Below are 9,946 nucleotides of genomic sequence, written 5' to 3' on the forward strand. Positions count from 1 at the left end.
TAACAAACTGTATTTTTCGAAACAGAGAGCGGACGATAAGAAAGGTAATTTTTCAAGTCGTTTGAATACTCTGCTTGAAGGTGTCGACGGCTCCGGCCAGTAGACTAGAGGGGGGGGGGAGTACAGTTAGACTAGAGGGGGGGGGAGTACAGTCACTCGGCTGGAACTGAGTTAAAAACATGGTTTGCCCCACTTTACTTTCCTAGTGTTAACGGCTTTCTGGCCATGCCAGCGCTAGACACACTGTGGTTATCTGTATCTAGCAGAGAAAGCTGGAATTACGAGCTCCACGTTTTTGCTTTTCATAATCCTTTCCAGCTCGCAAGAAACAGTTTTCGATAGCATTTTCTATATTTTCTTTTTGCTGCAACAACTGTACTGTTATACACGGTTTGAAAAAGGGAGAAAAGAAATATGCTAGCCACGTGTTTATTCCAACTGATCCTTAGTAAAAATAATAAATAAGCAAATCTTGTTTTCGGTTTAAATATTTTCAACAGGTGAGTGACATTTAATCTTCCTTGTTTTAAACACGTGCATATTATTTTTAACCTGTATTATCATTACTTCCAATAAATATAAAAAAGACTTCTAATAGCAAAGACCTAAGTGCAATTTAAGTACGTTACAACAAATCTCAATCAACTATATAATATAATTGTGTATAATTTCGTTCAACGAATTATTTAAAATTTTTAAATCATGAATTTATCATCCCCTCTTTATCTTCAGTGATTCTGATACACATGAGAATGGTCATCAAGATTATTTAAAATCTTTCTGATGCTTCGTAATCCAGAATATTTTCAGATGTATTGTGGAAAAATATACGATTCCCCAAGATATACTGTTTAAAACCAGTTGCATCACAAGGATGTACTGTTGAGGACGTGATACATCACAACGATATACTGTCGAGGACTTGATGCATCCGAATGATATACTCTGAGGATCGGCTGCATCGCGATGATATACGTTGAGAAAAATGCTCTTAAAAGCTTTGAATAACGTGCAAAACAAACATCTTTGGTGTACCTATAGACATTTTTCAAAAAGCGTGGTTTCAAAATACTTTCATAAACAAATAAGTTTAAACATTTTACACCGTATTTATCTTGAAAGAAGAATATCCGGTATATAAATATCGTGAAAGGCCTTAGTTAAAAGGCAACATTCACCAAAGTTATACACAAGACATTTACAGGATGTCTGGTTATTACGAAGTGAAAAATAAATGCCTCTAACTTGAACACAAGACTCTGCTAAACATGTAAAGCAGTGGGTTAACTTTAGACTGGTCATCTTAAAGAAAGGGTTGGACACGATGTTTGATTACGTTAATTGGTTTGTGTAACTTAGAACGTGTTTATTGGTCCCTACTCTATAGTTCTACCAAATTTTCAAAATTTAGTGATTTAGTAATAACAGGCCTTTAAGAAACTCTTGGCACAAAATTGGTTTGTGTAACTTAGAACGTGTTTATTGGTCCCTACTCTATAGTTCTACCAAATTTTCAAAATTTAGTGATTTAGTAATAACAGGCCTTTAAGAAACTCTTGGCACAAAATTGGTTTGTGTAACTTAGAACGTGTTTATTGGTCCCAACTCTATTGTTCTACCAAATTGTCAAAATTCAGTGATTTAGTAATAAGAGGCCTTTAAGAAATTCTTGGCACAAATGTTAGAAAAAATGTTAAAATAATTCTAAAACTATGTTAAATTTTAAAATCTATTTTCACTGTCAGAAAATTTACAATAAAAAAACAAATAACTTTTACAAAGTTCTGGAAGTTTACTGGAGTAGCTTTGCGCGAAATTCAAAACAGACCAAACCCAACCACATAAGTTCGAATTACATTATTTTCAACTACGTTAGTCATGGAGGCTTCTGACATTATATAAACCTGTCTAATCAAATCATGATGTTAGATTTTAGCGCGTTTTTATTTTTCTGATCTCAAGAATATTTGAAGATAATATTCTGAACGAAGGTAAGCTTTGACTGTCTTTAAAATACTCTTTTCAAACCCGAAATAAATGTTATGTGAGTAGCAATAAGGTTAAAACTTATACGAGTAAGTAAAGTGAAATTGTTCAACCTTTCAAAGGCAAACGTTAAAATTTTACTTTAATTTTGAATTTCGCAAAACGCTACATGAAGACTATCTGAACTAGTTGTCCCTAAGGTTTAGCAGTGATGGACTAGAGCAGGGCTCGGTAAACTCTTTTGGAGGCGGGCCAGATTAGAAATGTTTTTACCTCTTTCGGGTCAAGGCGAATAAACAAATGAAACCATGATCATACAAGGCTATGGGAACAGCTTGTTTTTTGTTATTCCTTTAATGTTTTCATTATAGGAGTTTATACCTACATAAACGTCCATGTATTATCAATCAGTGAGAACTGTGAAATTTGTTTTTTGGGGTAAGAACTGTGAAATTTGTATTTTTGGGAGACAAATTATTGTCAAATTGTGGTTCACATTTTGTGGTCCTGTAATCAACACTGACCTATAAACAGATTTAATATACTTCATCTTTGAAAGAGTTTTTTTCATATAAATAGATTGTGTCAAATGAGGAAACCCATCCCCGAGCAAAGGATTTGAGAGAAGTGTATCCTTCATCTGGGAGGCATTTATAAAAGTCAATCAAGTTTTCCCTTTTGTACTTGTCTTTTAACATTTTATTTGACTGCAGATCAATAGCTTTCCAGTTGAAGATTTGACGGAAGTTCCTCGATAATGTAGTCAAATGGATTTTGAAATGTTTTTAATACTTTTGCACGCTCATTGTGATTTGAAAAACGCTGTTGAAACTGTAGCTTCAGGCTAGTGAGAATGTCTTGAGTGAGTTCAAAAGGAAATATAGAATTTGCTTCTTGGTTGTATTTTTCACAGAAGGGATAGTGGTTGAAGTTATATATCATTAGCTGGTATTGATAGAAGATAAATGTATGTCGAAAAGCTTTCGCTGTAGAATATATTTTGCATATAAGCTCAGAATTGCCTTGCAATCTAAGATTGAACTCGTTAAGATGCGTCATTACGTTAGCCGAGAATACCAATTTCCACAACCATTCACCGTTTGCAAGTAGCGGCTGAGCACGATTTTTCTCATTCAAAAATATGCCAATCTCCATCAGAAGCTCAAAAAATCGTGAGATGTCTTTGCCGCTACTAAGCCATCTTACAGCAGTGTGGTTCGGCAAATCGCTATATTCAGCTTCTATTTATTCCAAAAATGTTTCGAAACTGACGATGACTGAGTGCACGCGATCGAATGAAATTCATTGTTGATACGACCGGTTCTATCACACGTGATAGATCTAAATGTTTTCCACAAAGTGCCTACTGATAAATGATGCAGTGAAACACTATAGGATTCCTACATCCCATACTGTCACAAGCTTTGTAGACTTGTCCAACGAAGCCTTTTCCTACACCACACATATTTTTCCACCATCAGTTATAATACACGTTACCAAACCAGATCGTACTTAGTCAATGTTTTCTCCACCTCTTTGATAATATCTTCACCAGCAGTTCTTCCATGCATATTGTTCGCTGAAGCAAGATCTTCAAAGTTAGCATTAATTTCCCGAATGAACAATAGCAACACCAAATTGTCAAACACATCTATTGATTCATCAAAAGCCAGAGAAAAGCACTGGAACTCCTGTGCTTTATTGTTTAATTGGCACAGGATGTTGTCTTCTATGTCTTTGACTTTTCTAGTTACTGTTTTTATATAAAGACTAATATTCATGAATAAATTTATTTTTTTCAGAACATACTTCTTCAGCTGTTGCTATCATACAATATGTAATTAATTCACCGTCAGTAAATGGTTTTCCTTTCTTAGCTAAAATATAAGCTACTCTCAAACTAGCTTTCATTGGAGCTTCATTGTTACCATTCATCCTAGTGAAAAACGACTGTTGTGATAAAATGCCCTGTTTTAAGGCTTCATATTTTTCATGATGTAGTTTTCCTGTTAGATTAGAATAGTGAGATGAATGCTTCGTTTGGTAATACCTACGTATATTATATTCCTGTTGTATTCACCAAACTCAGTAACTCGTATTATTCAAAACCGTTATAAAATTGTGTACGATTTAATACGAAAAACAAACAAGAAGCTTTGTTTGTTTCTAAAGTTCGCGCAAAACTACACGAGGGCTATCTGCGCTAGCTGTCCCTACATTAGCAGTGTAAGACTAGAGGGAAGGCAGTTAGTCATCACCACCCACCGCCAACTCTTGGGCTACTCTTTTACCAACGAATAGTGAGATTAACTTCACATTATAACGCCCCCACGGCTGAAAGGGCGAGACTGTTTGGTGCGACAAGGATTCAAACAAGAAGGAAACTTGGAAAATAATATAATGTCTATTATGAGGGGCCCGCCATGGCAAAATGGTTAAGGCACTCGACTAGTAATCCGAGGGTCGCAGGTTCGAATCCCCCATCACACCAAACATACTTTCCCTATCAACCGTGGGGGTGCTATAATGTGACGGTCAATTCCACTATTCGTTGGTAAAAGAGTAGCCCAAGAGTTGGCAGTGGATGTTGATGACCAGTTACCTTCTCTTTGGTCTTACACCGCAAAATTAGAGATAACTAGGGCAGATGTCCCTCGTGTAGCTTTGCGCGAAATTTAAAACAAACCAAACTAAGCCTAATATGATAACCGTTTAAACTGACTACATTGATCTTCTAGGGTCTGTTGTTGTTTTTTGCACCGAATGGAAGTCACTGACACAGTGTAATTTCAAGTGAACAACTTAAGTAAGGAAGCTGCTTAGTTATCGTTGGACTGAAACAAGCTATTTACTTTCAAGATCCATTACAGCTTGTAGTAACAGCAACTTTTATTTTCTTTATAATCAAATAAATCATTGCTCTTATCTTATTTTTAATGAGTCATTCATGCAGCGATTCTTCTTGATATTGACCTGGATTATATCAGTCCTCTAAACAGCCAGGTTTCGTTGGACTGTCCTTGCTTTGTCAGTTTCGTTAATAATTTAAAAGTAATAATAAAAATATTTCGAAAAGAAGCGGCCTCTATTTTTGAGATTTGACAACTCACCTGTCTCTAACACGGAAAATTAGAAAATACGACAATTTACGCAGTTACGATTTTGTGTTTTTAATTTCGCACAACGGCTATCTGTCCCTTATTTAGCAGTGTAAGACTAGAAGGAAGACATCTGGTCGTCACCACTCACCGCCAACTCTTGGGCTACTCTTTTACCAACGAATAATGGGATTGACCGTCACATTATAAGGCCCTCTTGGATGAAAGGGCCAGTATGCTTGGTGTGCCGGGGATTCGAACCCACGACCCTCAGCTAACCAATCGAGTGCCTTAACCAGCTGGCCGTGCAGGGGCTGCTACCAAGGATTTTAAAGAATTGTATTGAATGTATCAACCGATTTGTGGATTGACTCAACAAGTCTTATCTACATCTAACTCTAGACCTGGTTTTTCATCTTTTCAGAACTAATGTTATTGTCTTTAGTTGCTATATTTTAAAGCAAAATTCGTTTATTAAGTTATTATGAAACAGTATATTCTTGAACAATATTGTTCTGCTTTAAAGATTCAATATTATTTAAACGTGATTAATTAAAGCAGTTTACGATCAGATAAGGGAAAAAAACTGTATACTAAAACTCACGTTATAAACTAAAAATCCTATTCCAGTTTTTTTTTTTTTTTTTAATATTCGCGCAAAACTACACAGTGACTACTTGGTCCAGCCGTACCTTATTTCAACTGAACTATATAAAAACATTACAATTCAATATAATTCTCCGGCTACTTTAGTGGACTATAGACCGTTACGTTTATAATGCAACGTACGGATATCAATTTTGTAGCAACGAGACTCAAACCAGGAACATTACGATCCACAAACCAGTACAACAATATGTAAGCCATGACCTGTTTTCAGTAGTTCGCAGTTTGTAATTCTCCCTTGATTAAGATCTATGTGTCACTGTTCTCTTTTGCTCTTGGCACAGTTTTTAGACAGGAGGTGAAATAGAGACATTTAACATTCCCTTTTTTTGCCATAGTTAATTAATAAAACGCTAGGTGGATAAGAGTAGTTGTGATGTAATATAAATTTACTCGATCACAAATAATATTAAACTTCTTACCTACAAGTAAATAGAACACTAAGTGACTCATAATTTGAAGAGTCCTCGAGAATCTTATTTAAGTATTTCTGCTCTATGTTTTAATGATCTAATATATTTGACATGAGATATCTTATATTATTTTAATCACCACTCGCAGGAGTGGCGCGTCCCTCACTCTTCGGTCCCTGCACTTTTCTCTGAACCTTCCCTCTTAAAGAAAATCCATCATTGAGGGTTGATAGGCCTACTAGAATATTGGCTATGGTGTCCTCATCTGTAATGGAAGCAGCAGAATTCTGAACATTCCAGTATTCTAATGTAACGTTCTATGTGAGAGTATCGCACACTTCCATACCTTGGGCCTAAAATGTATTCATCGTTTTCTTTAAACTAACAAGGCAGAAATTACAATTTGAAATCGTTATAAATATAAAATTGGTTGTGTTGTGTTCGTGTTGAAACATAAATCCAATAGTTATAGAACAATATTTTTATTAAAATATTCTGTAATGAATTGTTTTGCTACAACAGTATTCCTAGTATTTCTTAGGGAAGATAAACCTGCCAACTAAACAGAAATTCAGATGTATCTTCTAATGAAATAAGGAATACATTTATAATCGATTAGTACAGTATATTAATTTTTCTTATAGTAACTAGAAGTACAACAAGAAAATTTATTTACTCCAAAACGTTTAACTACGTTCACATCTTCACTACGTAACATCAACCAAGCACGTGAGTTTTGCTTCAAAATACTAAACCAAGCATAATCTTTTGTTTAGAAAGAGCAAATAAAAATCATTTCTTTCCTTTGAAATATTACTACAGTCCGAAACCGTAAATGAAGAGCATGTCTTTATTCTCCGAAACTACAAATCAGGAATATTATTTTGCTTCGAAGCGTCAAGCCAAGCATATGACCTTTACTTTGTAACAGCAAATTACACCTACGTCTTTATTTCGAAACAGGAAACATAGAAATAACTTTACTTCGTAGTAGTAAATCAAACACTTCTACTTGAAAACAGCAAACCAAGAACATGTTTTTACTTTAATAACAGCGAATCAGGGTTAACAACATCTAAGAACATGATTTTGTTCCGAAATGTTAAACAAAGCTTTGTTCCTATGCTCTGAAAATTCACACCAAGCACATACCTTTATTTCGAAACGGAAACCGACAATGTGTTCACAAACGATAAATCAAAAACATGTCTGTACTTAGTAACTCGAACGCTCAAAGTTTTTCATAATTTACTAGCTGCCTTCCCTCTAGTCCTACACTGCAAAATTAGGGACGGCTAGCGCAGATAGACCTCGAGTAGCCTTGCGCGAAATTAAAAAAAAAGCAAACAAGTTTTACAAAAATCACGCTCCCACTACACTTCTTTTTTACAATTCACAACTACGTATTGATATCTACACAGATACAGAGTGGGAAACCTTGTTTTACGGCTATGACATTAAACAGCAATTATTATACTGATTTCAACTGTGTGTAACATTTTCAATAGAATCAACCATATAATACCAACTATTTGTTTTTTTTTTTATTTCGCGCAAAGCTACACCAGAGCTATCTGCGCTAGCCGTCCCTAATTTAGCAGTGTAAGACAAGACGGAAGCCAGCTAGTCATCACCACCCACTGCCAACTCTTGGGCTACTCTTTTACCAACGAATAGTGGGATTGACCGTCACATTATAACGCCCCCACGGCTAAAAGGTCGAGCATGTTTAGTGCGAAGGGGATTCGAACCTGCGACCCTCAGATTAAAGTCGAAAGACTTAACCCACCTGGCCATGTCGGTCGCAATACCAATTGCACCTACCGTTCACTACAAACTGTATATATATATATATATACAACATACGTACACTTAAATTGCTCGTGCGCGTTTAAGCAGAGTAACCAAACAAACGCGGTTCACGTTCTGTCGACGTACATTAAAACTACAGCTGTGGCTTCGATTTTGAAAGCTTAGACTTTTTTTTTAAGGTTGTAAAAATAAAACTATATCATTATCACAACTTAACACTGAAAAATTTCATAAACATAATCGTAGTTTATGTGGTTAATGAAACAGTATAACGCTCTGGTGTTTTTATTTAAATTTGTAAAACTAGTTTATGAAAATATCAGCAGTAAGTGAGACCTGCAGCGTATGACGTGCCGCTGAGTTTCGTGATTAGTACGGGACTCTGAGGAAACGTGCTTTGATGACTGGGTATGAATTAGTTTTTTTTTTCCCATTACGAGAAACAAATTTTATAAAAGCGGTGCGGAGTTACATCTATCCCAATAAGTTGATGACACTTGATGATTTTTAAAATGCTTTTAAACTTGAAACCTAACTTGGATTGAGAACAGACGGTATGACGACTACAGAATCACGGTTACAAAGCTACACGAGGGCTATCTGCGCTAGCCGTCCCTAATTTAGCAGTGTAAGACTAGAGGGAAGGCAGCTAGTAATCACCACCCACCGCCAACTCTTGGGCTACTCTTTTACCAAGGAATAATGGGATTGACCGTAACATTATAACGCCCTCGCGGCTGAAAGGTCGAGCATGTTTAGTGCGAGGGGTATTCGAACCCGCGACCCTCAGATTACGAGTCGAATACCTTAACGACCTGGCCATGCCGGGCCAAAACTACTATGTAACAGTAAGTTTGGTTTGAATTTCGCGCAAAGCTACACGAGGGCGACCATGTTTAGTGTGACGGAGATTCGAACCCACGACCGTCGGATTACGAATCAAGTGTCCTAACCAGCTGGCCTTGCCGCCCCTGCTCCTCAGTGGAACGACGTCTATGTAAGATATAACATTCATCATTACAGCCACTGGAGTTCCTCCTTCTCTGTTTACCTTAAACATTTGACTGTTATATGAAGCTCATAAAAACCGGGTGTGTCCTTTAGTTGACGTGCCTGATGTTAGATCAGAATGCTCAAGGTTCAAGTTGCGATTTATCGTTGGAAACAAGGACACTTTCAACTGTGACAGTATTATAATAAAATTCATAGTTAATTGGGACGGTGTGAAAAGGTAATATTGCCAGTCAGTTGTGGTAGGGTTATAATATTAACAGTCAGCTGCACTATTCTGTTAAGAGCTGACTGTATAGGTGACAGGATCTGACTCGTTACCCCTCACCTCTAGGATCACTGACCTGGTCATTTTGTTTACGTGTTGAATAACTAATGTTTTCAGATGCCCTTAACAAGTGTGAATAGTAATGAATGTACTGTAAGACTAAATTGTATTGGTATGAGAGTAAATGTAATGAATCCCTAGAAAAACTAAATTGTATTGGTATGAGAGTAAATGTAATTAATCCCTAGAAAGACTAAATTGTATTGGTATGAGAGTAAATGTAATGAATCCCTAGAAAGACTAAATTGTATTGGTATGAGAGTAAATGTAATGAATCCCTAGAAAGACTAAATTGTATTGGTATGAGAGTAAATGTAATGAATCCCTAGAAAGACTAATTTGTATTGGTATGAGAGTAAATGTAATGAATCCCTAGGAAGACTAAATTGTATTGGTATGAGAGTAAATGTAATGAATCCATAGAAAGACTAAATTGTATTGGTATGAGAGTAAATGTAAAGAATCCCTAGAAAGACTAAATTGTATTGGTATGAGATTAAATGTAAAGAATCCCTAGAAAGACTAAATTCTATTGGTATGAGATTAAATGTAAAGAATCCCTAGAAAGACTAAATTCTATTGGTATGAGAGTAAATGTAATGAATCTTTTATAAGACTAAATTGTTTTTGGA

The sequence above is a fragment of the Tachypleus tridentatus genome, chromosome 12 (genome assembly GCF_004210375.1).
Source record: "Tachypleus tridentatus isolate NWPU-2018 chromosome 12, ASM421037v1, whole genome shotgun sequence".
NCBI classification, from domain to species: Eukaryota; Metazoa; Arthropoda; class Merostomata; order Xiphosura; family Limulidae; genus Tachypleus; species Tachypleus tridentatus.